Raw genomic sequence first — 18,246 nt, 5'->3', positions numbered from 1 at the left:
ATAGCATTGGAAATGTAAATGAGGAAAATACCTAATAAAAATTTTTTTTCCAGGTGCAGTGGCACATGACTTTAATTCCACCACTCAAGATGTAGAGGCAGGCAGATTTCTGAGACTTTGAAGATAGCCTAGTCTACAGTTGATAACAAATTCCAGGCTAGTTAGAGCTTCATAATGATTCTCTCTTCTCTCTCTCTCTCTCTCTCTCTCTCTCTCTCTCTATATATATATATATATATATATATATATATATATATATATACATATATACATATATATGTATATATATGTATGTATATATACATATATATACATATATATATAATTATGTAAATGTATGTGGTTTAAAAATTTTACATATTTATACATATATGAATTTACAAGAAGTAAATATATATAACATTTTCTCTGACAGTTTATATACACATATGTCTGCATGTTCAGAGATGCTATGTACATGTATAAATCAAAAGATGATCAAGTCAACCTAACATACCCATCAATTCATTCATCTGTCTTTTTATGCTGAAACATAAAACATAGAAATTTATTTCTTAATTTTATGGGTCTGAAAAGAAGGCTCATCAGCCAGGAGCACATACAACTCAACTCTCCAGAGAACCCAAGAGTTCAGTTCTAGCACCCATGCCCAGCAGCCCACAGATGCCTTTAACTCCATCTCTGAGGGATCTTGTGCTCCCTTCTGGCCTCCAGGGTCACTGCACACACAAGTGCACAGACACACGCATGTACACTGCTAAAAAATACCTTTTAAAAATGTTTACTGTGTTTTTATTTTGAGTAAGTGTAAGGCATGAATATGGCCGCAATTGTTCTGTGATATGCAAATACATTGGACATAATGGTTATAGTTTATTTTATATACACCCATACGTGGGATTATAGAATCAAATGGTAGTTCTGTTTTTCCTGAGGAGACTTCATGCTGTCTTCCATAGTGGCTTTTCCGATGTGCACTCCCACCAATGCTTTACTGATACAAGCGTTCCCTTCTCTCCCTGGTATTCCTACCACTTTCACTACTTTGATCGAATACCATTTGACTGTGTAAGATAACTTACTGCAGCTTTAATTTGCATCTTTCTAATAATTACTAAGGCTGAGTATTTCTCCCCAGCTATGACAAATATCATAGGATATCCAAAAGCTTATTCTATTCTTCATTGAGATTTATTCTATGTAGAGCCAACTTCTGAGACAATGTTTCATATTCAGAGGGAGGAGCTTTCTCACTAGTACAGGATAAAAGAGATGGAAATACGCAAGAGGTGTGTCTTAGTTAGGGTTTCTATTGCTGTGAAGAGACACCAAGGCCATGCAACTCTTATTAAGGACAACATTTAATTGTGGGTAGGTTTACAGGTTCAGAGGTTCAGCCCATTATCGCCATGCCTGGAAGCATGGTGGTACAGACAGACATGGTGCTGGAGAAGGAGAAGAGTCCTATATCTGGATTGGCAGACAGCAGGGAGAGCAAGTGAGCCACCAAGCCTGGCTTGACCTGTCAGGGAACAAGAGAGAAGGCAGAAGGGGGTTAAGGGAAATACAAGGGAATGTAAGAACAAAACTTTCTACTATCATGTAAACCAAAGATAGTAGGTGAGAGGTCCCACTGGAACAAGCATTTAACTTAGCATAGCAATGGCATGCAGATTGTCCTGTCTATATGTGTGTGAGTGTGTGTCCATATGTGTGCATGTGAATGTGTGTGTGTGTGTGTGTGTGTGTGTGTGTGTGTGTGTGTGTGTTGTAATGTGTGTGTAAAGGTTGACACAGAATCTCTCACTGGACCTGGAACTCATCAATTTGGCTAGACTGACTGACAGTGAGCACCTTCTTCCCAAGTGCTGGGATGACACGTGCCCACTGACCTGCCCGACCGTACATGAGTACTGGTAATTGAACACTGGGCTTTATGTTTGCTGGGTCATCTCCCTGGCTCTCATATCTTATTCCTTCTAGTCTGTGAAAAGGAAACAAGAGGCCAGGATGAGGAAGCTGGAGAGTTTTTAGCAGACCAGCTGTCTGCTGTGAGTCACAATCAGCTGGTGTGGCAGAGGCAGGGTCACCTGGAAGGCTGAGCTGCTCACTGTATGACTCAGCTGCTGATGTATGCTGAGCTGACACAAAGGCATGACTTAGAAACCCAGCAGTCTAATTAGTAGGCATAACCTGTGTATTTGATTGGGGAAAAGTGAGCTGGCTCAGTGGGGAAAGGTGCTTGCTGCCAAGCCTGGCAACCTGAGTTCCATCCCCCAGACCCACAGGATGGACAGAACCAACTCCCAAAAGTTGCCTTGAATTCCAAGTACAGACTGTGGCTCCTGTACACATATCCATTAGATAAATAATGAATAAAGTAAAGCAAACAAAGATTCTTGGAAACAATTAGAAAGGCCAATGTTTTTCTGATTACAGCATTTGTTCTGAGTCACCAAGACTTGCTGTAACATTTTAATATAGGGTACCATTTTTTTAAGTGGACTCCTTGTGCCTAACTGAATTTTAAAAAGGATCAAAATTAATTCTAATAGTCTTGGAGGTTACCTTGTTTTGTTTTATCTTAAAGATTGATATTACAAAACAAAACGTGGAATTTAAAACAAAAGCTAAATATCTAGTCACTAAATGTACATTATAGAAATTATTTTGGGTCAGCAAGATGGCTCAGCTGGAAAAGGCCATCCCTAAATTCTATAAGACGGTAGAAGGGATCAACTTCTGAGAGTCCTCCCATGGCTTTCCTGGGTGTGCATGCACATACACACATAGATAGATAGATAGATAGATAGATAGATAGATAGATAGATAGATAGAGAGAGAGATAGATAGATAGATAGATAGAGTAGGTGGATAGATAGATAGATAGATAGATAGATAGATAGATAGATAGATAGATAGATAGAGTAGGTGGATAGATAGAGTAGATGGATAGATAGATAGATATGTAGATAGATAGATAGATATGTAGATAGATAGATAGATAGATAGATAGATAGATAGAGTAGGTGGATAGATAGAGTAGATGGATAGATAGATAGATATGTAGATAGATAGATAGATATGTAGATAGATAGATAGATAGATAGATAGATAGATAGATATGTAGATAGATAGATAGATAGATAGATAGATAGATAGATAGAGTAGGTGGATAGATAGATAGATAGATAGATAGATAGATAGATAGATAGATAGATAGATAGATAGAGTAGGTGGATAGATAGAGTAGATGGATAGATAGAGTAGATGGATAGATAGATAGATAGATAGATAGATAGATAGATAGATAGAGTAGGTGGATAGATAGAGTAGGTGGATAGATAGATAGATAGATAGAGTAGGTGGATAGATAGAGTAGATGGATAGATAGATAGATAGATAGATAGATAGATAGATAGATAGATATGTAGATAGATAGATAGATAGATAGATAGATAGATAGATAGATAGATAGATAGAGTAGGTGGATAGATAGAGTAGGTGGATAGATAGATAGATAGATAGATAGATAGATAGATAGATAGATAGATAGACAGACAGATAGATAGATAGAGTAGGTGAATAGATAGAGTAGGTGGATAGATAGATAGATAGATAGATAGATAGATAGATAGATAGATAGATAGATAGACAGATAAAGTAGGTGGATAGATAGATAGATAGATAGATAGATAGATAGATAGATAGATAGATAGATAGAGTAGGTGGATAGATAGATAGATAGATAGATAGATAGATAGATAGATAGATATGTAGATAGATAGATAAAATTTTAAGAAGTACTTCTGTTAATATAGTTTTGGTTAATCAGCTGGCAAACCAATAATCTCCATTGTCTCTAGACTCACACTCAGGCTTTGTGATTAGTTCTATGGAATGTCCCTGGTCCCTTGCACACCCTGGGTGAACTTTACCTTAAAAAAAATATTTGTTCCTCTTCCAACTTTACCTGTTCTTTTATGTGCACTGCAGTTAAATACTTGATACTGAGAATGTGTGTTTTCAAAACAAAGTTGAGTGATTTATAAAGACGTCATAGTCAAATTGCTTTTGAAAAACTGAGTGAGACAGCTATGAGAGGAAGAGAAACCATCTGAAGAGAATATATAGCTGGGTATAGAAACCCAAGACTTCAGGGGTGTGCTCTTGTTAAAGACTCTGGTTCTGCTTCTGCTTCACAGAATTATAAATGTAAAAGCCATGGGGCCTAGAGGTGGTTCAGTGGGTAACGTGCATAGAGTCTTATAAGCATACAGATAATAGTTCCGATCCCAGCATGCACATAGAATGCCAAGCATGATGGCACTTGCCTGTAACCTAAGTGCTGAGGGTTGGAGAGACAGATCCTTGGGTCTCATTGGCCAGACAGCATAGCCAGCTGGTGAGCTCCAAATTCAGTGAAACCCTGCCTTTAAAGCCAAGGCAGAAAAGAGGAAGATATCTGATCCTCTGTGCACACATACATGCACAAACACATGTATGCACAGAAACAGACACACACTCTACAGACAGCATTTTCTAAGCATGATCTAAGCAATTGGAGATAAAACTCCAATGTTTGAATATAAATTACATGCTTATATATCCCAAATCTCTGTCTCTAGGCAAGATTGCTCTCCTGATTCAAGATGGGACTGGTTATTGGCTAATTCTACTTAAAAACACAAAAACAAAAAGCTAGACTATCATCTGATTATCCCTTAGCCCTCCACCCACACCAAGGCTCACCCCTGCCTGATTCTCCCACAGCCCCTGCACAGAATCAAGCCTTGAGGGGTGTGGATGGCAAAAACTCAGAATAAGAAGGTGGAGCAGAGGCCATGGAGGAGCATGGCTTACTGGCTTACTCCTCATGGCTTGCTCAGCCTGCTCCCTTATACAATAGAGAATGACCTGCCCAGGGATGGTACCATCCACAGTGGTCTGAGCCCACCTACAGCAATAATTAATCAAGAAAATGCGTCATAGTCTTGTCTACAGGCCAATCCGATGAAGGCAGTTCCTCAGTTGAGTTCCCTCTCCCTAGATGACTCTGGCTTGTGTCAAGTTGGCGAAACAGTCCCCAGAACACCTCCATCCAGAGTTACCAAAGCAGAAAGCAAATGCTGGGAGAGGGAGACACTGACCAGCTGAGTCTGAGAGCAGTTCTCAGACATGCCACGCTGCCGACAAGTCAAGCCGAGGACTCCAGGGTTACAGCTTCCCGAGCTGTTACCTGTACTAAAGTAGCTCTTCCAGCAATGCAGCTAGATTTGAGTCCTGCGTGCTCCTGTCACTAACCCTCCCCCAGTAGAACTTATTGGCGTGCCAAATTAACCTTTGGTAGAGTCAATTTCTTTGGTCTGTCATGGTTCCCTATCTGACGTCTCCCTCCTCACACAGGGTCTTTCTTGGTCCCTTCTCTATTAATCCCATTCTTCTACCAAAAATAAAGCGCCTAATTCTGGATTCCTCCCACCCATCCTGAAATGCTTAACAGTCATTGCTTCCGCAGAGCACACGCAGAAGCCCCGGGCCACCAGGATAGCACTGGTGACTTCTAAGGGTCTCTAGGATGCCCTGAAACTTTGCCTCTACACAGCCCATCTCTCGGCATCACTATTTGCTTTTAAAGACAAGGTTAATATCCTATCCCGCTGCACTGGCGAAGGTACCTTCTTTGTCTATGCGTATTGAAGGAAGGAGTCCCTCTAAGCAGCCCTGATGAACAACAGATCCTCTTTTTCCCAAAGGACAGTCTTTTACTTTTCCCAGAAGCTTTGCCTTATTTTACACTTTTAGTTGAAGGACTCTTCTGCTCTTCTGCCAAGACTCTCTGTGTTCCCCAGGATTCACAGAAGGGTCACATCCTAGGATTTCTCCCCAGGATCTACTGCCTCCCACATGAAGAAAATCTCAGCATCCTCTTTTGGCATAGAATCAGGCCATTCCTATGATAACTTTAAAAAAAAATCTTACTGCCTAATAATAAAACTCTCTGGCATCAGCAAGATATCATCTAATCCAGAGAAAGAACTGTGGTTCTTGTACTTGTTAATTAATTAATTTGGCATGTACAAAATGTTAGGTCTCAAACCTGGGACAAATGACTAACTGGTGCCCATTAACACATCAAAACCGAGCTGGCAGCTAGGTTTTTCCTGCATTCCTACAGGGTATGGCTGGCATACCTCACCTCCTACCCTAAACTTCCCAACCCAGAGAGGCTGGCTGCCTTCCCTCAGCTGCCCCTCCCTACGTAACTCAGCCATTTTGGCTCATTTTGATCTACCCATTATTCTTTTGGCCCAGACTACCCATCATGGTCAGCAGGTATTCTCCCTTCCACTTCTCCGCTTTTCCTCCCCTTCCCCCTCTCCTCGTATGGTCCAGATCAGACTGGTCACATTCATTTTGGACTCTCCCAGATGTCTCTGATCTGGCTCTGCTCTCCCCTCATATCTACAATAAAATTTCTCTTCTGCCATACCTAGGAGAAGTCACATCCTTCCTTCTTTTTTCATTCACAAAGTATGTGTTATGTGCATCCTTGAGTCCACAGACAAGAAGAGGTCCAACACAAACCTTGACCGACTTTTAAGGATTTAGCAAGAAACACTAAGGTAGAAACTCATTGTGAAAATTTACCATAAAGAAAGCCAACCAAAGGATGGACCGATGGCTCCATTGCTTCACAAGCATGAGGGCACGAGTTAAATCCGTAGAGCCAACATGTTGAAAAGAGTGACATTTGTAATCCCAGCACTGTGGAAACAGAGACAGGTGGATCTCTGGAGCTCACTGGTGAGCTAACCTAATCTACTTGGCAAGTTCTAGGACAGTGAGAAACACAGTTTCAAACAACAACAAAACCAAGATCGATATTGCCTAAGGAATGACACCTGAGCCAGCACAGAGAGAGAGAGAGAGAGAGAGAGAGAGATGCACACACTCACATGCACACACAGAGAGATATGCACACAGTCACACACACATATACAGAAACACACTTACATACATGAATGCTCACATACACTCACTCACACACACACACACACAAATAAAATTAAATTTTCAAAATGTTGTGGAAGTCTGGGTCTGGAATGGATGACTCTTCCAGAGCACTGCAGCCTAGTCCCCACACCCATACCAAGGGACCACAACCACCAATAACTCCAGTTTCAGACTCCTGGTGTCTTTTGGCCTCTATGAGCACTGCATTCGCATATGCACATATTCACACACATACATGTAAATAAATAATAAACAATACATTACTTTTTAAAATGCAGTGGCAAAGAAAGCAGCAACCGTCTGTGTGAAGCTGTCCAGAGTCCAAATGTACCAAACTTCTCCACTGGAGAACCAAGTAAAGCCTTGCCCCCCACCTGGTGACTCTTCATCTGGGTTTAGCATCACAGCATCTAGAGAGCTGACAATAATAGCCTGCTCTGGGGTTGTCGTAATGGAATGCCAACACTCAGCTGACCCCTCTGTAAAGGATAAAGGAAAGCCCGAAAGAGGAAGAGGCTCCTAGAGAATTTATCCTAGGAGCAGATCCATTGTAAAATAACGCTATTTTTAAGCCAAAGGCGAACATTATTTTCTTCCTCAAAATCAAATGTGGACGCTGATTTTTCTTCCTAAATGTGGGCAGCAGTTGTGAGTCCGCCCAGCAGAGGGCGATCTCTCATCTGCTTATAAAGAAAATGTTTATTCAGCTACCCAGAGTTTTCAAATTGAATGGGGGGGGGGGGGGGCGAAACCATAAAGTTATGTCAAGTGTTTTGACATAAAATTGTGCCACCTGAGGTTAGGATTAATGGCTTGGAGCCTCCCCGCAATGACAGACAGACAGCACAGACTGGTGAAGTTCCTAGAGCTTCCTCACAAAGTTCTCTGTGGTCCAGTCCGGTCAGGACTGCTGAACAGAAAGCCATCTCTCTCGGGCTAAGAGCAGGCTGTCCTTGGAAGGACCCAGCCTTTACACTCTAAGCAGTACCAGACCGGAAGATGGCGGCACAGAGTAGGTGCTGTAAACAAGCATTCTGCGTGGTGTTTCAGGCAGAGCCTGGAATTCTGAACGTCCTCAGAGCAACCTGAATAGCTTGCAGAGAGGTGCCACACATAGACTTTGCCACTCCAGTCATGGAACCTGCTTAGCACCGACTTGTGGTGAGTTAAAGCTTACTGTAGCGCCCCCCAACAAGATTTAGAAACAGAGACAGTCTGTGGCCCTCCTTTCTCCTAGAGGATTCAAAGCTAATTAGAACTGTCTAGTTCTTGCTAGTGTGGTGGGTGGGGTACAAGTGAGCCAGGACAGTAAGCCCATTGAAGTCCCGCTGTATTTGTTACTTTGTTATTGGTGTGACAAAAGAGCTGAGGAGCGCACCGGGAGAAAATAAGGGTTTGCTTGGGCTCACAATTTGACGAGCATTGGCTCTCTGGAGTTTCAAGTGAGCAGCCTCACATGGAAGCTGAGAACCAAATCTGGGTCCTCTGCAAGAGCATCAAGCACCCTAACCACTGATCCATCCTTCCAGCACCCTCATCTCATATTATTTGGTGTTCAATTCTGTGTGTTTTTAATACACATATATATTATTGCTCTATGTATACACACAGAGTAATAAAACAGACTATAAAAGAAAATAGAGTCATACATAAAGCCAGACATTTGATCAAATACCAGAATGAATTAAAGCTTTTGTAAGGCTCTGAGGGAAGAACATTCTCAATAGATCCTGCTATGATCGATACATTCAAGTAATTCAAGGGCTACCTTGAGGGAGGCAATGCTTTGAGAGAAACGACGAGATCCACAGGTACCCTGCTTTGTCTGCACAGTTAAACTTGTGTCTATTTCCTGATACAATCGTTAACAGCTCCCCTCTTCAATGTCCAGAGTTCCCTAGTTGGGAAAATCAATGATGGGGTGGGTTGGCCACACAGCACCTTCTGTTCTCATGTCTGACAAGGGAGCTGAGGGGACCAACTCCCTGCATTTGCTAAAACCAGAGGGTTCATTAGATGCATGAAGTGCCAGGTACAGGGAACTTCAAAAGAGCAGCAATACCAGTTAGTCCTTAATAGGCATTTTATCCGGACACCAAAGCCCCCTGGGCTCTTGAACCTTTTTTTCTAGAATCATGTGAGTTATAGCATAGGTCTGGGCTCATTAACCCTCCCAAAGATAGAACTGATGAAGCAAGGACTTCAAGGTTAAGTCCACAGGCCTGATTATGGACATAAAGCACTCAGGGGGTGAGCAGAAAGGTATGAATTCTTGGGTCATAACACTCGGTTACTGATCTAAATCTGTAGAGCATGGCCACAGGAAAGAGCAGGCTGTGCGCGGCTCTAAGTTACTCCAAGTCCTGTGAGCGACCTTCAGGGTGTGCCCTGTCCTGGGTGATGATGCCATTTTACTGGCCAGCCTTTGGTTCCACTGTGAGTACATATTCTGGGGAAAACGATAGTGTCTCTGTGCACATAGACACCACTGCCTACCCAGCACCACCCATGGGGCACAGACCCATAGGTTAGTTGTGAAAATAAAAAACATAGCACCTATAAACATGTGGAGAAGATTGGGAACATATGAGCAGATGGACATACTGAAATCATATCAGAAAAAATAAAACAGATCTAAAAACTTTTTGAATACATTAGACCCAAGCAGAGGATAACATTCTCATCTGGACCCCATAAAGAGGAAATACACCCTGTTGCTATGGTGATGGTCCCCACAATCTCCCATCTGTCCATCCTTCTAGGGGCTAACAGAGAACTTCTTATTAGGAGTCCCTGGGCTTTCAGCTTGACTGGGGCTGGTCACCACTGTTTGATGCAGTCCATTCAAATCGTGTTCCCTTGGTCCATTTGACCATCTGACCAAGGCTATCTCTTGTGCCCTACCTTCAGGGCTCTGTGCCTCTGCAAGAGAATCAACTCCTTAAGCTCAACCGCCTGGGCCCCAGAGCTGCTCTGTCTCTGAGTCAGACCCTCCCTGACTCTCCTCTCTCTTTAAATTTTTTGTAGCCATTCTGTAACTTACACTGGTGTGGGATGTGTGGTCTGAGAGTTAACATTAATAAAGATTAGAGATTAAAAAAAAAAAAAAAACAACTGTTGTCAGTGCCAGCAAGGAAGGGGAATCAGATGTACTTGAAGGTATAGCCAACTAAACTAAACAATAACTCACTGTTATTCAGTAAATCCTGACACCATGCAGACACAAATGTGTCTATGTTTCTGCCATAGCAGGCCCGTGATGTAAGAAATGCACTTTTCTTTCTACTTTCTAAGTTCCAGAGGTGCCCAGAGGCGTGGAATCTTGTAATAAGCTGGCTCCACAGTCGCATGATCTCAGGCAGCAGCTTGGGACTGAGCACCAAGGTCCTGTGTGTTAAACTGTAATCCTCAGATGTTTGACATAACCCATCTCTACTTCTTGCCTTAGCTCAGTCTTTTCCAGCTTCACACAAAGCTTGCAGCTTACTCTATCTTAGATGGGTCAAAGCAGATGGGTGTGTGCTATCCCCATCAATACAATTCTGGAACTGTGGGTAAGGAGCATGCTTACCAGGGGTCCTTTTGGCAGCCTGGGAGGTGCTCTCAATTACACAGAAAGCAACTCCACCTCCAGGAAAGGGGGCTTTATGGCTCATATCGTAACACCTAGCAGTTGAGGCCTGAACTATTTATCAGAACCTCAGCCATACTTCTGCCTGCCTGCCTGCCTGCCTGCCTGCCTGCCTGCCTGCCTGCCTGCCTGCCTGCCTGCCTGCCTGTCTGCCTGCCTGTCTGTCTGTCTGTCTGTCTATGATATTAACAGTACCTCTAATAAATTTCTTAATCAAAAGGAAAGTGCATCTCAGAGTTCTCCCTTGAGTCTCAAGCTGAAACCTCTTAAGGGCTCCAGCCAAACACTGGAGGAAACCTCCTCCACAAGTGACTTAATCCCAGTGAGAGGAGCATGAGGCTTCACCAGCTCTTAGGGCTGCTATCTGTGAATATTATCACATTGTCAACACATGGCTTTGAGACGAGACATATCCAAACCACAGTGCCTGGGAGCAAGAGAGGAAAGAGAGCAGGGGTTGAAAGGAAAACTTAGAAGAACCCAGCCTATCAAAGGGCACTAGAGATGGGGAACGGTGGGGAGTCACCCTGCAGTTCACCCCGGACCCTAGGGAACACAGACCAAGTACAGAGGTGCTGGCATTCAGGACTAAGAAAAGGGGTCCTCTCTCTGATTTCCAATGTTCCTTCTTTCCTATATCCACACTTCACTGGTGAACTGAGAGTGAGAGACGGAAGCTGTAGGGGGTGGAGGAAGCTTTCAGGAGACGGTGACTTCCACCCACCCACCCACCAACATGCCTCAAGTCACAAAAACTATGAGCACCAGGAAAACCAATTGGCTTTCTCTGCACTGCTATAGGTGTGGGGGTGGGGGTGGGGGGGGGAGCAGATCTGAACCAGAAACTTCTGTGCTCTTCAGGCCTCTCCATCAGAGATGGTGTGGGCCTCTTTCTTGATCCTCTCCGTGGTGGCCAGCAGATGTTAGGTTATGTCATCAGGGATGGGAGTCAGGAGGAAGCTAATTCCTCAGCGATGAAGTTTTTGCCAGAAGCCAACCACAACCTTTTCCCCTGTTAATAAGAAGCAGGCTTGCCTGTTTATGTTTGGTCTTGTTCCATTCTTTCTTAAATGGTTGCCCGACTCTCATGTCACCCAGTTGAACCTGAACCTGAAACCTGACCCCCATTCATCAATGTTCCTGGAATCTTTCCCCAGCAGCACCCCTGAGGGCTGGGTATGTTGGAGGGCAGTTTTTTCAAGTGTAGTGGGGACACAAGCCCTTAGGAAGGAGACACTGCCTGGGCCCCACCCTTATTTCTCAAGTTCCTCAAAAGCTCTGGGGCACAATCTAGTGTGATAACCAACTGTCCCTGGGATGTTCTGTCCCTTTGTATTCAGTCTGAACTGATGGTTCCTTATTTTCTCTGCCACCTTTTGTTATGTTGTTCACTTGTCTATCCCAGGTATTAAGTATTGGTGGCTAAGTAAATGCAATGTTTGTTGGGTACTCCTCCACCAGACACTGGGGCTTAGTGCTGGAGATGCCGCTGCAAGCCAGAGAGGTATGAATGACATCATGGTGTGGCTTCTGGAGTGCCTGGGAATGTGAAAGGCAGGAGCAGAGAGGTGGCCCCACTATGTGCATACTGGTAATAGAGAATAAGGAGGATAATGAGGAAGTGTGGTGGGATTTGTGGATGTGACCAGGAAGCTACTGAGGACAGAAAGAAGTCCCCTTGACCTCACCACAGTGTGCTGGCAGAGGCCACCACATGAGCTCAAAGCAGTGTGAGTACTCTGCTCTACTCAAAGCACAGGGAGGTCAGGATGGAAGCCTCAGTAGGACACAGCACTGTCTTAATCTTTGTGGCTGTATCCAGAGGGTCATGCAGAAATACGGGGACACACTGGCTAGCTCAGACAGTAAAGTACTTGCCGTGCATTCATGAGCATCTATGTTTGATCCTTAGCACCCATGTTTTTTTTTTAATAAAATAAAATAAAATCCAGGCATGTTGACGTGTGCTTATAATCCCAGCATAGAGGAGGAAGAGACAGGCAGATCTCTGGTGATTGCTGGTGAGATAGCCTGACCTAGATCCAGGTCAATGAGAGACCCCCATCTCAAAACTCAGTGTGGACCACAGTCCTGAAAAAGGATGTCTGGGGTTGCCCTCTAACCAGCACACATGTGCATTTGCATGCCTACTGTCAGGAGCACACAGGTCCAAACACATGCATACACACGTGTGCACACGGACACACACATGCACATGCAAATAACTAAAAAATGTATTTATAAAGCCAGAAGACACACCAAAAAACAGGCCAAGTGGCAAGCTAGTTTTAGGAGGAAGAAGAGGCACAAATGGCAGAGCTATTTAGTGTGGATGCCTCCCCCCAGCTTTCCCGTCATCCCTCCACATACATGCTCAGAGCCTTGCTTTAGATGTGTGTGTGTGTGTGTGTGTGTGTGTTTGTTTGTTTGTTTTCTCATAAGCTGATTCAATTCTCTTTATTTTGGATTTTTTAGAAAGGGGTTTAAACCCACTTCGATGTTGTTCTTCTATAGCAAGGTCTCTCTCACTATGCAATCCAGGCTGCCCTTGAAATCTTGGTAACCCTCTATGTTACCCTCCCTCACTAGTACTGAAATTATCTCTTATTGAACTACCTGGTTATGAAATTTTCCCTCTTCTCCCCCACAAGGCTACTAGGAAATTCAGAGCTACAATAATGACATTTTCCTAGACATTGATCCAATTTGTATCCTGCTTCATTTTGTTTAAGAAAAAAAAAGACAATCATCTTTTTTTTTTATTTAGGCAGCTGCACAATTGCTTTTATTCTTGGGAGCTGTCATAACTTTAGGCTGAGTATTCTTCAAATAGAAAGTGGGACTTTCAGGGCTGGAGACAGGGCTCAGCTGGTTAACTGCTTTCTGAAATAAGCATGAGAACCTGTGTTCACTCCCCAGAACCCAATGTAAAAAGCCATGGAGCTGAAGAGATGGCTAAGATTAATGCTGGCTGCTCTTCCAGAGGCTCTAGGTTCAGTTCCCAGCACCTCCATGGTGGCTCACAACTGTCTGTAATGGCAGTCCCAGAGGCTCCAACAGCCTCGGTGTGTATGTGTGTGTGTGTGTGTGTGTGTGTGTGTGTGTGTATACACATAAAATTAAAAATAAACAAAAACAGGCAGGCATGACGATACCTGCTTGTAATTCCAGCTCTAGGGAGGCAGAGACAGGCAAATCCAAGGGTTCACCCTACCAGCCACCCTACCAGCCACCCTACCAGAATTGTCCACTCTCAGAAATATGAGAGACCTTATTTCAAACAGCAAGACAGACAACCCGTAAGGACACTCAAGTCCATATGTGTGTGCAGACATATTGATGCACACCTATGCTCATATGTGCACACTCTCACATACACTCACACACACTCACACATACACACACCCTCACATGCACTCACATACATTCGCAAACTCATATATACACACACACACACACACACAGGGAGAGAGAGAGAGAGAGTTATTGACTGTGGTAAGGGGCTGCGGAGGCTTTGGTAGAGGATCTTTCTCTCCATGGTGTCACCCTTAACCTCCCTGATAATCTGTTGCTCTGGTTCACTGCAGATGCCAAGCTGCAGACTTCCCTCACTCCCTTCACCTCTGCCAGGCTACCTAAGTCTGTGTGTTCATTGTGCTTCCCTAACGCCGACACTTCCCCTGTGTCCCAGGTCATTGCCACTGAAGGTCCCATTCTGCCTGAGTGGAATTAGTGTCATCTTTTCACAACAGATTCCCTGTGGAAGCCAAGTATTCATGGCGGAGGAGGGGAAGCTGCTTAAGTGGAGTTCAGTTCGGGGCTCCTTGCATCCCCTCCCACATTTGTGCCGTAACCCTGGGATCCTGCTGTCTGGTAGATGTAGACTTGTGCATTCATAACTGAGGCGCCTTCACCCAACTGTTTGACAGCTGTGTCTCCCAAGCCTTTTGAATCTTAGATTACTGTCACAACAATGTTATGATTTATCGTCCAAACTCTCTCAAGACTGTGATTGTTTCTTTTAAACAGCTTCTCCATTAAGGACACACACACACAGACACACACACACACACACACACACACACACACACACACACACATTGTCCCAAGTCTCGTACTCCGTGGGTGGTCTCACTATTTAGTTCCAAATACAGCCTCTAAGGAAAGGAAGAAAGGAGAGATTTGTGTGGATGTCAGTATCTATATTTATCCCTAAATTTAAGGATACCACAAATGTAATTTGTGCTTCACGTTCAATTCTCTTCCCTTTCTGGTCCCTTACCAACATTTATTCAGTTTCTGACAATCTTGAGGCAACTCAATTGATAAAGTCTTCTGCCTAAACCTATCCTTCCAAATTTCACCCTTCACACGTCAGATGGACTCTTTCTTGAGACGCTGTGCTGGCATCTCTGTGTGCATGTCCGCCACAGTCTCGTGTTTGAACATTTGGTTCCAGCTGGCAATGATACTTGTGGAAGCTGTGGGACCTGTGGAATAGGGGAGTCTAGATGGCTACTGTAGGATGTCAGGGACCTGCCTTGAGGGCTATGTCCTAGTCCTACTTCAGCCTAGGGATCTCTGATTCTTATCTGCCACGGAGCTGGGAAGAGCCGAAGTCCCATGTTCTCACTGCCTTGAAGATCACCATGCAGTCCCTGCCTAGGCACAAAAAAACAAACAAACAAACAAAAAACAAAACAAAACAAAACAAAACAAAACAAAACAAAAAAAAAAAAAACCTCTGCAAGCGTGAGCCCTACCAAATCTCTCTCTTTTAAGCTGTTTCTCAAAGTTATTTGATCACAGTAGTGAGGAAAGTTATTTGATCACAGCACATGGGCCTCCCATGCTACCACACTGGATGACAGACAGCCATCCTTATCAGCCAGCTCTCTGGGTTCTTACAATTCTTGGGAATGGCTCTAAATGACATTCCAGATTTATTCACAGCACTCTGCCTCTAACCAGTGGGAATTTCCCACTGTCCCCAGCTCTCTCCAGTCCTGCAGCGCCTCCTCTGTTCCCCACAGCTGAGACTCCTCCTCCTCTCCTCTCAGTGTCCTCCATGCCCTCTGGGTGTTTCATAAGAAGACTGTTATGCCATCGTTTCATTTTTGAATGAACTGATAGCAGGCATCGCACAGATGTGGGTTTTGCTGATCTGATTGTAGATATCTGTTCAATAAGATTTCCTCAGAGACTGGGGAGATGGCTCAGTCAGTGAAGTGCCTCCTGCCATACACACACGAGGACCTGAGTTGGATCCCCCAGAACCCATGTATTAAAAACTCAGTGTGCTAGTATGCACTGATAACCCCAGCTCTGGGAAGATGAGGGCAGGCAGAGTCTTGGGGCTCACTGGCCAGCCAGACTAGATTACCTGTCTAGGTCCAAGTCAATGAAAAACCAACTCAAAAAGCTCAAGTTCACACTGAAGAGACGATGACTCAGCAGTTAAGAGAACTTGCATCTTTTCCAGAGGACTGGACTTTGGTTCCCAGAACCCACATTAACCAACTCACAATCATGTGTAGCTTCAGTTCCTGGGTATCTGACACCCTCTTCTGGCCTGTGAGGGCCCTACACACACACATAGTACTCATAGATAGCACTCAGGTACAAAACACACACACACACACACACACACACACACACACACGCACACGCACACGCACGCATGAAATTCCCTTTTAAATGTGAACATACCATTTACTTACGGAGGGACTTTAATAAACAAGAAACAGCCTTATATGCCAGAAATTGGAAGATATTAACAAAGCTGTCCCTTTAGACAGGGCTGCAAACGCTGTGAGCACACGCTTGGTCTCCAGTTGTGCAGGAGTCTTTCTGCTTTAACAAAGCCTAATGCAGCATGCACACTTGCTTAGCTGTGCATTTGTGTCCCCGTAGTGTAGTTTTCTCTACGAATGAATGTGTCAGGGGACTAGAGTTGTCTCCTTGGCCATTTTTCCCCAGCTGCTAGTTTTCTTTCCAGCCTCAGATATCCTAAGCCCTTCAATCTGTCAGTCCTACAATTACCATACCATACTCGGCGAAGTGGCCACTGAAGACATTCTTGTCTTCTCGTGATGTCTCGATGCAGCGAGCCCTCAGCAAACACTGGTTGAAATGATGCCAGCAGAAATTCCAGAGTTGATGCCAAGGGATTTTAGGAGTATTAAAATATGAGTCCTTTCTAAACATTCAACACTTTCATTTTTTTCTCAAGTTAAATAACATAATCTTCAGGCAGAACTACAAGTTATCTTGTTTTATCTCCCCCCCCCCACCCCGCCCAGAAGACATGTTTCTTTCTCCAGCAACTTCAACATGCCTTGCCAGATAGCAAGTTCAAGACTAAGACCTCCCTCAGTGTGCCGGTTCTAAAGAGATGTCCCCCTGTATCCTCTGGGATTTGAAAACTTGGTCTCTATTTGGTGACAGTGTTTGGGGAGGCTTAGGCAGTAAGCCTTTGCATGAGGAAGGATGTCATAGGAGGTGGGCTTTGAGGTTTCAAAAGACTCACCATCCCACATTTGAGTTTGCTCTGTGTGGTACTTAGGCTTTGAATTGTGAGCTCTTCCCTTCCAACTTCAGCTGCCATGTCTGCTGCCTGCTGTGCACACTATTGCAGACTCTGGAAACATAAGCCCAAAACAAACTCTTACTTCTGTAAGTTGCCTTGGCCTTCGTGTTTCATCATAGCAACAGAAAATTAGCTGATACATGCAGCAACAGTGATACCACCAGAATTGCCTCCAGGTCTCCAGAGCACCTTCTGTTAAAACATCATTTGCCACGAAAAAGTCAGATTTCGAAGCTACTTTGGAAAGTTCTACCAAAACTCTTGAGCAGTTTTTGAGCTTTGGGAATGGAATTACATGAGGTTGCAACGAGCTTTAGTGTCCCATTTGCCAAGATGTCAGCAGCCACCACCCCCAGCTCCTTCTCTATAGGGATCCCAGGCTTGTCTCTGTGATATGAATATAATGAGATTTACGAAAATCATCAAAACTAGACTGCAATGTAGGCGACAGACAACCAAGCCCGATGTTATCACACAAACATCTTTTAGGAACTGATCGTGAAGAAATAGAGGAGTTCAATAAACCATCAGCCTTTTTATTTACAAGATGACAAGGCTGATTCTCAAGGGTCTGCTCCCAGTTTAAAGAGGCACACCTGGACTTTTCACGCCTTTGCAGGCAGGGGAGGGGATCAATCCAGCATCATATATGTCAAGGAAGCCTTTAGGAATGAGTGCTTTCTTCCTGGTCCCTAAAGAAGTCAGGACTGCATATGGCCCTTGTCACCTGGAAGAATCTGGTGATGGTGGCTGCAGACATCTTAGGAAAGGGGACATTAGGAGTCATTGGACCCATGTGTAACTTACTTCACAATTTCAAAAACTAGTCAAGAAGGTTTGGGGAGTTGGCTCAGTTGATGAGATGCTTGCCGCCGCAGGCATAAGAATCTACGTTTCATCTTCAGCATCCATATAAAAAGCCAGTCACAATGGCGTGCGTCTGTAACCCAGGCACTGTGAAAGTGGAGGCAGGAGGATACCTAGGGCTCACTGCCCAAGCAACCTTGCT

At 44.0% G+C, this 18,246-nt stretch overlaps 1 long non-coding RNA gene across 1 annotated transcript; it reads right to left on the bottom strand.

The window, feature by feature from the left end:
- Positions 1-1,343: 1,343 nt before the first annotated feature.
- On the bottom strand, positions 1,344-7,667 carry Gm40381. The gene is made up of 2 exons (XR_869194.2): positions 7,282-7,667; positions 1,344-1,522 (listed from the first exon to the last, which is right to left on the bottom strand). It is a non-coding gene; the product is annotated as a predicted gene, 40381 (long non-coding RNA).
- Between the last annotated feature and the right edge of the window lie 10,579 nt (positions 7,668-18,246).

This window comes from Mus musculus, chromosome 6 (assembly GCF_000001635.26).
Source record: "Mus musculus strain C57BL/6J chromosome 6, GRCm38.p6 C57BL/6J".
Taxonomy (NCBI): domain Eukaryota; kingdom Metazoa; phylum Chordata; class Mammalia; order Rodentia; family Muridae; genus Mus; species Mus musculus.
This window is presented reverse-complemented; position numbering and strand designations above follow the sequence as displayed.